Source organism: Nuphar pumila, chromosome 10 (genome assembly GCF_984573655.1).
Source record: "Nuphar pumila chromosome 10, dmNupPumi1.hap1.1, whole genome shotgun sequence".
NCBI classification, from domain to species: Eukaryota; Viridiplantae; Streptophyta; class Magnoliopsida; order Nymphaeales; family Nymphaeaceae; genus Nuphar; species Nuphar pumila.
This window is the reverse complement of record NC_143258.1, coordinates 54,029,753-54,042,156: the sequence shown is the minus strand read 5'-3', so window position 1 is coordinate 54,042,156 and position 12,404 is coordinate 54,029,753.

The following is a 12,404-nucleotide window of genomic DNA, read 5'->3' as shown; positions in this document are numbered from 1 at the left end:
TGCTGTAGGTCGTGTATATGTTGTAACGACTGAACAAGTTGAAAATGGTGACCTGATTGAAGGCACCGTACCTGTTAATGGACATGCAACTTACGTCTTGTTTGATTGTGGTGCTACTCATACCTTTATCTCCGATGATTTCACCGAACAACTCCATGACTCAGTGCAATCGGTTGATAAAATAATCGAAGTGTATAACCCATTGGGTTCACGCACAAAATGTATCCAGTGCGTGAAAAACTTGGATATTGAGATAGCAGGGCAACACTTGTCTACTGACGCCATCCTGATCGATATGATACAGTACGATGTCATTTTGGGAATGAATTGGTTGGCTCCGAATAATGCCAAGATTCTGTGCCGCGAGGGTAGAGTGAGTCTATCTCGACCGGGATTACCTAAGATGGAATACCGGTTATCCAAATATGTTCCACAGAAAAGACTCATATCAGCACTCAAAGTACAAAAATACCTTAGGAAGGGTTGTGTGGCCTTTCTGTTAAGTCTCTTCGTAGAAAAATCCAACGATTAGCCCCTTAAGAGTTTGGAAGTGGTGCAGGAGTTTCCCGATGTGTTTCTTGAGGAATTGTCAGGATTTCCACCACTTCGTGAGGTTGAATTTGGAATTCAATCCTTACCTGGAACAACGCCAATATCCAAAGCCCCGTATCGAATGGCGCCTGCTAAACTCAGTGAGCTGAAATGTCAGTTGAAAGAATTGATGGAACAAGGGTTCATCCGTCCGAGTGTATCACTGTGGGGAGCCTCGGTGCTATTTGCAAAGAAGAAGGATGGATCCCTTTGGTTATTCATTGACTATCGGATGCTTAACCAGGCAACCGTTAAAAATAAGTACCCATTGCCTCAGATTGAGGATTTATTCGATCAACTCAGAACAACGCTAGTATTCTCCAAGATTGACCTCAGGTCTGGGTATCATCAGCTCAGAGTTAAAGAAGAAGATATACCTAAGACTACCTTCAGAACGAGATATGGCCATTATGAGTCTGTGGTAATGCCCTTCGGACTCACTAATGTGCTTGCTGCCTTTATGGATCTAATGAACCAAATATTCAGACCATATTTGGATAGCTTTGTCATTGTCTTCATCGATGACATTTTTGTATATTCAGAGAACAAGGAACAACACGTGGAGCACTAGAGGATCGTCTTGATAACCCTTCAAGATAACCAACTCTATGCTAAGTTTTCAAAATGTGAATTCTGGCTAGACAAAGTGATGTTCCTTGGCCATGTAATATCAAAGAATGGGATCGCAGTAGATCCTGCAAAGATGGAAGCTATGATGAACTGGAAGCAGCCAGAAAATATCACTGAGGTCCGTAGCTTCCTTGGACTTGCCGAATATTATCAGAAGTTCATCCAAGACTTCTCCGAAATCGCCATGCCCATGATGAAACTATTGAAAAAGGGAGTTAAGTTCGAATGGAACGACCAATGTAAGGAGTGCTTTGAGGTTCTCAAGCAGAGGCTTACCACTGCCCCTGTCCTTACCTTACCCTCTGGTCAGGGAGGCTTCGTGGCTTATACTGATGCCTCGGGAACGGGTCTGGGTTGTGTACTGATGCAGCATGGCAAAGTAATCGCCTATGCATCCCCGTCAATTGAGAGTACATGAGAAAAACTATTCAACCCACGAACTTGAACTTGCCGCGGTGGTGTTCGCACTAAAAATCTGGTGACACTACCTGTATGGAGAGAAATTTGAGGTCATGTCGGACCATAAAAGCCTAAAATACCTCTTCTCTCAAAAAGAACTCAATATGCGGCAATGACGATGGCTTGAATTCCTCAAGGAGTATGAATTCATGCTTTCCTATCACCTTGGAAAGGAGAATGTCGTAGCAGATGCCCTTAGTCAAAAGACTGCTGGCACTCTTGCCAGCCTCGCAGGACAATGAAAGCTAATGGAGGATTTCGAAATGGTTGGCAGAAGAGCTGCCGGAACCAGTTGAATGGCATAATGATGACCGTTGATGGAACGATGCTAGAACGACTCGTCTCCCAAATACCTATAAGGGAACCTTGCTCATAAGGGCCACTAAGCCAGAGTAGAGGTTGCGCCTTAACCAGGTTTGGACTCGTTGCGTAAAAATACGCCGAGTAGTCGATCTATTTAGATCGAGTCATATGCATGCTCATTGAGAACGGTTACACAACCAGAGTCGTAAGGGCTGAAGAGCCAGAGTGTGTTGTTTCCACCCAGAAGATGTGGGATGCTCGTGGTGGCCGCAGTGCCAAGAGCGGTGTTCTGCATGTATATGAATAAGACTTAAGGTCGCACACACCCCGCAGTTGAAAATCGTGTTAGGGGTACCCCCTCAGTTAATGAATGTGTTGGGGCAGACTGAATAGGGTCGGGTACATACTCCTGTAGTGCTAAGACACGGGTTGCCTAAATGGTATGCAAATATTTGTCCAAGTAATTGTAAGACTGGCAGACCCCTTCAGGAATTATGCTCGTTGTGGAATGACAGTGATGGTACAACCTTGAGTGACATGCATTAAACTTTGGAACTGATAGAGTCTACGATGGCCTCAGTCACTTATGGGTTTTAGGGTCATGGTTATCCTTAAGATCTAAGGATTGAACCCAACTACTTCAAGTAGATGATGCATCCAAATATGGGACTAGTAGGGTTCTCCCAGTTGAAACACACTGCCCTACTATGGATAGGGTCAACAGGCCTCTAGGGTATCTAAAATACATAGAATAATCAACCCCCAGAACGTCGAGTTGATGCCCGGACAATTGCTTCGCCTGCGTACCAAGGGTGGAAGAGGTTAATTGTCGAAACAATGCATTAGCTCTAGGTTCAGCGATGCTTGAATGTATGAGTGTATGGACGTTGTTGAGTCAGTCCCGCATAACCTTTGTGAAGGTGTCATGATCGGTATATGACTGGACCGACTGGGCAAAGAACCATGTTGTATCCACACGGCTAAGCGAAGCTCGATGAGCTATCCTTAGATGCGTGGGATATAGATGTGTCAAGTATGAAGACTTGAGCTAGACATCCCTTTGAGACCCGGAAGAGGTCAAGGCTAAGTCGTGGAGACTTAAGCCGTTATTTAAATCACAGACCTGAAGAGGTTTGTGCTAAGTCATGAAGACTTGAGTGGATGTTCAACTCATAGCCCTGAGGAGGCTTTTGCGATATACGCTAAGTCATGGAGGCTTGAGCGTTGTTATTACGAACTGCGACCTTGAGTGGTCTATGCATTTACTTGAGTTGAATGGATACGTGATTGCTTGCTTACCAAACCATCAGTGGTTCTGACCCCGTTTAATGGGGATTTCAGGTGTTGGACCTGCATGGTGATATGCGGAGCAAGGCGGCATCGAGTTCCAGTGTTTCTCTAAACAGAGTTGTAGTGCTTCGTTTTATTGAACCTATACTGCTTTTTCAAGCAGTAATGTTGTAATAACCGTGTGGTTTTTGATAAAATGGAACACTTCAGTGGTCAATGAGTTGCTTGGCCACATACCTGTAATGTGCCCGGGGTTTTCTAAAACTGACAACTCATTATCGTCTGATTCCGCTGCTAAAAGCTTTTTTAAGTTCCGCTGCAAAAAAAAAAAATCATGAAAATTTTAACTTAGCTTTGTTTTGGAAATCCGGGGCGTTACACAACTGATGCTCACAAAGAGTACTCAAAATAGTACGCAAGTGCTCTCGATGCTGCTCAGGACTCTCTGAGTAGACCAAGATGTAATCGATAAACACGATCACGAATGAATCCACAAACGAACGAAAAATCCGGTTCATCAAATCCATGAAAGCAGCTGGGGCATTTGTGAGGCCGAAAGGCATCACCACGAACTCGTATAAATCATACCTCATCCGAAAAGTTGTCTTCGCAATGTCATCTTCTCAGATACGGAGTTGATGATAACCTGATCTGAGGTCAATCTTTGAGAAAATCTTCGCCTTCTGCAGCTGATCAAAAAGATCTTCGATCCTGGGTAATGGATACTTGTTCTTGATCGTCACTTGATTGAGCATCCGACAGTCGATGCACAACCTCAATGATCCGTCCTTCTTCTTCACGAACAACATTGGTGCTCCCCACGGAGAAGCACTGGGTCAGATAAAACCCTGATCTAAGAGTTTTTCCATCTGTCATTTCATTTCCTCAAGCTCTGCCGTAGCCATACGGTAAGGTGCCTTGGAAATAGGAGTAGTACCAGGCAACAATTCGATACAAAATTCGATCTCTCGCTTTGGAGGTAAACTAGGTAATTCCTCCATAAACACATCAGAAAATTCTCGACAATGAGACAATTAGAAACATTTTGCCTAGGTAAAGCATTTCTAGAAACAAAAGTACAAAATGTGTAAAGACATGTGAGACAATATGTCTCTAACCTTAGTGAGCTCGACTCACGATATGGGTTCATCGCCCACACAAAGCTCTCTAAGGAATTCCAACATTTGTGAAGTCTCATAAGACCATTATAACCATACCAAGTACTTCTAGTCCCCTTGTACAAACAGGACGCATTGAGAGCCAAAGTGATTCGTACATCCAAATATAACAATTACGAGCAATTGATTGCATTCATTTGTGCGCTAGCATGTGTGATAGTGTACATGCTATACGAACTTCTTCATAACACTACGTCACATAACACATGATGATACGCCTAAATACATAAATTGTGACGTGCTATGGTGCCAGTAACGTATGACAAGAGAAGCATCATAATTGTATTATTTTGTTCGACATACGCCATAAGTTTCTTAATTACGCAAAACCTTATATATATATACATACATATATATATTGTTCGGCATACGGCATAAGTTTCTTAATTACGCAAAACCTTATATATATATATATATATATATATATATATATATATATATACATATATGTATTAAACCATCGCACACTCTTCGTCCATGTCGTGACAAGTCAAATTCTATGGAATTATCGAGGTAATTGGAACTCGTGCCATAAGCTCACATGCAGCCCCAAAGGCTGCAGCCTGGAGGCTCGCTAACAAGGCTAAAAACACGACGAATGGGAAAAAAATCCAACTGCTCAGTGGGAGTCTGTCCAAATCAGACCCACTAACTTGCTAGCCACTCGGTGCCATGGGGCACCACACGCACACAGCAGGGCCCGGTTTGGGCGACACTGTTGAACCAAAAAGGAGGCAGACGATTATGCTGTAACTGCGCCAACAAACCCTGTTGCAGGGGCCGATCCACCTGGACTGTGTAGGTTTGGTCCAGGGAAAGACCACGGGAGTGGGCTGCGGCCACCAAGGAAAAAACCCAGGTCTAGACCGACTGGTCCAGACCCATAAATGGGCGTGCTCAGACCTGAGCAAGGTCTGGACCACACGTCCAGACCCGAGTTGGACTCAGCCAACACCAAAGGGAGGGGTGCATGCCATCTGCCTGCACCCGGTCGCAACCTACCTGCTGCAACATGATTCCAACCTGTCCAAGGAGCACCAGCCTTAGCTGGCACGAGGGTGAAGTGCCCTTAACCGAACCCAGTTCGGCTAAGGGCCTCTGACAGGTCTGGACCAGATTCGGTCCAGACCATGTCAGACCAAAGGAGGCCAGACCCACGGCAACCGGAGTTGGTGGGTTCGGTTATGGGTCACGCCCAACCGAAGAGGGAAAATGGGAAGGCGCCCAAGCTGACCCGATGGTGGTCAGCCTGGTGCCACCCACTGCTGAACACGTTCAGCGGTCTGGACTAGTCCCACCGAACAGGAAAGAGGGGAAAAAAGCTGGTGGTGTGGGACCATCCTGGCCCGGCCTTGGCTAGCCCAGGCCAGCCACACCTGAACCCAAGAAGGGTGGGTCCAAAGGCCACCTATCCATCCAAAACGCACCATGGTGTAAACACCCCAAATTTTCATCCTCATTCAGTGTCTACATTTTTTGTGTCATTGCATGAATTCGACATACCATTTCATTTCATTGCATAGCATTGCATGTCATTGCATCCCATTTTCGAGATCCAGCACTCCTGTTTTCAAAATATTTAATCCAGATTCTATTTTAAAACTTTTTCTTTCAAAATCAATATCAAAACCTGGGTTTTTATTCAACATTCTATCATTTGCCGACCCCCGAGACCTTATATTTCGAAATGTTTTCTCAGAAAATAATCTGGATTCATTTTAAACTCAATTTTCAATTTATTTCAATTCTCAGATGAGACCCATTTAGGTGGTGTCGCTTATGAATTCCTTTATTTATCAAATTTCTCAAAATTTCGAGAGTTTCAGTCCGATCAGGACTCTGTCTCAGAGTCTTGATCCAGTCAAGAGTCTGTTTTGAAGTCTGTTTCACTTCCATTTTCATTCTTTTCATTTGTTTTCAAAATTTAGGGCGTGTTACAGAGTCCAGTTAGTTCAGGGCTCTATTTTGGAGTTTCGGTCGAGTTAGGAGTCTAACCCTGACTGTATTTTCTGACTTATTTCACCATTTTCTGATAAATTCTTTCAAAAACTCTTTTATTTGGCTTTAAAATCCAAAATCTCAGAGTCCTAAGAGTTCAAGACTCTAATCCGGAGTTCCAGTTCGCTTGAGACTCCATTTTCAGAAATTCTGACTTTCAATTGTTGATTTTAACCCTTTTTCAAAGTCATTTTTAATGTTTATTTCAAAATTTTCAAAACTCGATGTGGGCTCACTTAGTTGGCACCATATTCAGAGGAGTTCTGACCTAGTTAGAACCCTATGCCATTTCAAAACCTTTAATTTCAAGTTTGCTTTTGAAAATCTTTTGAAAACTCTCTCAATTTCAAGTTTTAAATTCATTTTTTTTTTAAAACTCAAGTAGGGCCCACTCACGGTGGCGCCATATTCGAGCAAGTCAGGGATAGACTAGGCTTAGTCAGTGTCTTGGTTAGTTTTAGAAGTTTAGAAGAGTCAACATCTATTTTGAAAACTCATTTTTTAAAGTTTGGTTTTAAACTAGTGTTTTTAAAGGTTTTTAAAAGTACTTTAAAAACCCAAATGTGGAAAATGCCAAGTGGCGCCACATTTGAGGATTTTTTAGGATTAGCTAGGGGTTAATTAGGTATTATTTAGGATAATTTAGGCTAGGGGTAGTATAGTAACTCCACCCAAAAATCGCCCCCCCCCCCCTTAGAGTCCAAAAATTTCAAAATTTGTTATTTTCTTAAACCTAATTTTTATATTATAAAAAGGCCCTATGGGGGACGATTTTAGAAGGCTTCTCTCCTTTGAATCTTAGAGCTTCTCTCTCCTCTCCAGCCTTCCTCCATTGCTGCAACTCCAAGGTAAGAAATTTTATTAGTTTCTTAGTTTTGTTTGGTGATTTTCATTGTTTTAATATTGATTTAGCCTTGGATGCCCCTCTTTATGTGGATTCAGCCATGATTCAACCTCAAGAACCATCAAGAACGGTCCAAGAAGATGATCTAACTCTGTTTTGGTGTTTTTACAGGGATTCTAATCCATTAGAATCGATTTTAGCATTGGATTTTACATTATTAACCAATAAAACATGTGATTTACCCTTTTAATGGGTTAAATCCATGTTTTTAAAGGTAAAATCAAATCCCAGCCATTGATTCCCTATGTTTTATTTATTTCTTTGTTTGTTCATGTTTATTATACGTTTTTCAGCATAGAAATAATTTTTGTTTTACTGTTTTAGTATTTGTTTTATTGTTTTCATTAGTTAAAGCATGATTTATTAGATTTTATTAGATTTCTGTGTGCTTTTAGTTTAGAACAGAAAAAAGCATGTTGTTTCGGATTGAAATATTTACTGTTAATTCCTGTTTTTTTATATGCGATACACGCATATGTGATTGAACTACTGTAAAAAAATAAAAGGTTTTGGGATTCGGGAACCCTATCAGAAAAATCAGACATCAAATCGGAAATTTCAAGCTTTAAAATCGTTGTTAAAATCAAAAGGGTAACTTGCTGTTATGATATTTTTCTCATCCTATATCCGATTTGAGATTCGTAAAATGCTATGGATTTATGTTAAGATGTTCTATTTACTGTGAAATTTTGGTAATTTTTAGCGACAGTTTAGTATTTTTCCTCTGACAAAGAGTCAGATTTTAAATTTAAAACTCGTTAGGGTTTACCAAAACCCTAATCTGACTTGTGTTGATCATAGATCCCAAACCACAGATTCGATTCATGATCGGTAAAAAGTGAGTATTATTATTTTTTTGTCTACTATTCACTGCTAAAATTGCTGAATTTTTTATTGAGTTTACTATTTATTTCTGTATTTTCAACCCGAAGTATCTGTTTTAACCCTTGTTAGATTTGTGAGATTTTAGTTCGAATTGCCGGAAGGGTTTCTCCCTAACTGGAGATGCTTTTTCCGATCTGTAAATTGGAAAATCTCTGTTTTTTCTTGCTAGTTTATCTCTGTAAAAAATCAGAAGTTTTCATGGAGGATTGACCCCTGATTCAGGTCTAACTCGGAAACCAGTTTGTGACCTAGGTTAAAAATAGCTTATTTTAGGGTTTTAATGCAATTTTTAGATTAAAATAATATCAAAAAATTTATTTTTATGATTTTAATCTGATTTCAGAGACATAAAAAGTGCAGGTACAAATTTTTATGAAATTTAGAATTCGTTTGATGCCTGAATTAATCAAATTGCAAAACAGGGCCCAGCAGGATCCCTAAAACACTGCCAAAATCACAATTTTTGTGATATTTCTTGATTTTCGTGCATAAGTGTGTATTTTTAGGGTTGTTTCATGTCTAGAATCATATTAGGGTGTTTCATGTTTGATTTTATGTTGATTTCAATCATAAATCTCAAGTTTTTATCAAAATCTATTTTAGAAAACCCTGATTTCAAGGCCATAGTCTTGCTATCAGGGGTAATTTGGTCATTTGACCTCAATTTCGAAATTCTAAACCCTAATTTTCATATTTTTAATCATGTCATATCTAACTTAGTTCACTTTATCATTATTTGCATTTCAAAACTTGCATTTTTACAAAATATCTTTCTAAAAACCCTGATTTCAAGGCCATAGTCTTGCTATCAGGGGTATTTTGGTCATTTTGACCCCAATTTCGAAATTTCAAATTCCATTTTCATATTTATTCCATCTTATTTCATATTTTATTAAGTTTATATAAGAGAATCATATGGAAAATGACTAATATCTAGCAAAAGCTAGTAATTTCTAGATATTGCTGGATAAATCTAGAAAAGCCAACATATTTTCACTAACCAGTTTTTCTAGTTTTGCAGGAACATTGAATACTTTATTTTCCTTTATTTCTTGTATTTAAATTTGATTAGTGAAGTAAATTATAATTAATTTTGGAATAAGAATTTCAATTCCTGCATAGAATAGGATGCATTGCATATAGTTTTAAGCTTTGATATATAATTGCTATGTTTGCCATTCATGCATATATTACCAATTCACTGTGGTCTACACGAATGGCATGTGCACTAGCTCTTATGGAGTTGACAAACTCGGTGGAATTTGTATTTATGGCCATAGTCAGAATACGAATGAGACCCAGATTTGTAATCTTCATATTAGCCACATTCAGCCTACACTCTTAGGCTAACTTCAAAATGCACTGCATTTCTCAAAAATACAAAAAGATTTTCTCAATTCCTCAAAATCAAGTCTTTCAAATCCATATTCATTCATTTCATTCAATTTGCAAGTTCAAATTCCAAATCAGAAAATCAATTTTCTCAAAAATTTTCTAAGTCTTATTCAAAAATCGATTTTCTCAAAACATTGATTTTCCAATGATATTTCAAGCATTTACTAAGTTCAAAATCCTGATTTCCCAGTTATATATTCAATTTCAAAGTTTGAATTCAAAGAAATCAAAATTTTCCAAAGTTATTTCACCTTTCTCAAAATCGATTTTCATAAAACCACTAGATTCTTCAGAAATCGTTTTTCATTTTCCACAGAAATGTTCTTTCTCCATGATTCACGATTTTTCAAGTGACATCTTTTCCAAGAATTCTCCAAATATTTTTCAATATTCAAATCATCATGTTTTCAAATATGCATTTTCAGAAATTCATAGCACATGCCTGATTCTTTGTGCATTTAGGAAATGGAACATGATTTAGACAAGTTGAGCAAAGTTAAGCATACAATGGATCCTTGGTTCAATTACCCCTGGTAAAGGCGCCACGAACAGTTGAACCTCGTACCGACAGGCGAGTCCCATTCTTCGGAATTTTCCCGTATTTTAAAACGGAGGCAAGTTATTTTCAAAATCTTTTTCAAAGGTCAGTTTGACTTGCAAAAAAGTAAAATTTTTGCGATGATAACAGGTTTGGCGACCGTGATGGGACCTGTCTTCGCCTGATCAATTGTGTGTTTAACATAGTTTAAATTGTCAAAATCGTGTTCCATGGAATGTCAGCTTTTATTTCATGATATCATGTGAACCTAGGAGCCTAGACTTGAACCCGGCTGACATGAATTGCATATAGACTAAGTATGGTTTGGTAGGACCATATTGAGGAGAATTATTCATGCTCACATAGACTTAGGTCTAATACAACACTCCTCAATCTAGGAATTATATGAAAACAATGTTTGCTTCTTCAAATATTTCAAAATTCTCTCTTTAGGTTTTAGAGCCTTTTGTTTGCATGCATGTGATCATGTTTTCAAAAACCACCCCACCTATTTTTACCTGATCTTCACGTTGCTGGGCTTTCTTCCAAAACCATAGTTCGGGACAAAGCCTCACAACTGGGCCACCTATTTGGGTGAAAACCCCCCTGCCATGTACCAAGGGACATAGTCCAACGTATATCGGTAGGTGCTCAAGGATGTTGGAAAACTTGAACCTAGAACCAGAGAAATTGATTTTATGCCACATACATCGAGCCTTGGCTTGAGTATATAGGCATATCATGATTGGACACAGATGATCTGAACCTTAGAGTTATGATTAAGATCCTACAGCTATTTCAAAACTTGTGCATCTAGAGTCAGCTTTTAGGGAATGTTGTATGTGGATACTGGTTTGCGCAGGATGTGTTTAAATGTGTTGTAGTCATTTCTTTTTATTTTCCCAATTTTCTAAAATACTGGACGATTTTTCAGAAATCCCCAATCCATTTCCATATATTGTCCATGTTTTAAACCCTGGACGATTTTCAGAAAATTCCTCTATTTTTCATCAAAACTCCAGGTTATTTTTCATTCTTTCGTTCTTCTGGATCTCGAATTTCTGCTTAATTTTTATCCTGCCTGCAATTTTCTTTCAAAATTCTTGTATTTTCCCAAATCTTATCCCAAGTTTTTCCATGTTTTTCAGTCTGATGGCATCCAGTCAACTCGATTCAGTCTTTCCCGAGGGTCACATCTCCTACGAGGTGCGACAAAGTCTTACTGAACATCGAGTCCTCGGCACCGGATCCTTCATTCCCCAGTGGTATTATTCCTGACTCAAGAACTTCTCTCGTACGTTTTCGGATCATTTGGACGGTTGTGGGTTGGAACTGGCATCCGCAGTGGGAAAGTAGACAATCAACGGCAATTTGATCCATGCACTAGCAGAACGATGGAATCCGAGCACTTCTACTTTCTAGTTCCCATGGGGAAAGATGACATTGCTGATGGACGAATTTTCAGAAATTATGGGATTACCCGAGCCAGCCTGGAGATCCACTGGAGAAACAATTCTTAATCAATGTCAAGGGTCTGGATCCCCAAGACGCTTTAGCCCGCATGACAGGACGAAAGTCCTGGCCCTTGATCGAAGAGGATGGAAATGAATATGTGAGCTTGATCGAGATCTATCGGCAGTATGGGGCATTTCTAGAAGTCAGTTCCTTATCTCGAATAGCTCGAGAGAGAATCCAACATACGATGGTCTTATGCACTGTGGGACTCGCTCTCTTTCCAGATGAACAGAATTACATGGATGTCAGGATAGTTCAACTTTTGCGAAGGTGGGGAAGTTGACAGACTAGCCGCCTCACCATAGCCATGGCCGCACTCGCCTTTCTATACCAAGGGTTGACCCGTTTCACACTCGGAGAATCCATTCTAGTCGAAGGGTGCACCTATGCATTGCAATCTTGGTTCCTTCGGCATGTGCAAGCCCGAGCCAGTTTATTCAGATATAATGGTGAAAAGCTTCTTCCAGTTGCGCGATACCGATTCTTGATCGATAACCTTCAGGAGGAAGAAGTTGTATGGGACTACTTTGATCGTCAGGAATCACCTCCCAGATATACTTATGCATACGGCAAGCGATTCAGGCTACTTGGCCCCTTCTTCTGCGCATACTACCATCCGGAGCGGTGTGTCAGGCAGTTCTCTCAGAGACAGAAGCGCATAAAAATTCGTCCACTATCAGGGGTCCTGCCAGAGTTCGATCTCACATCAGATCAGTGA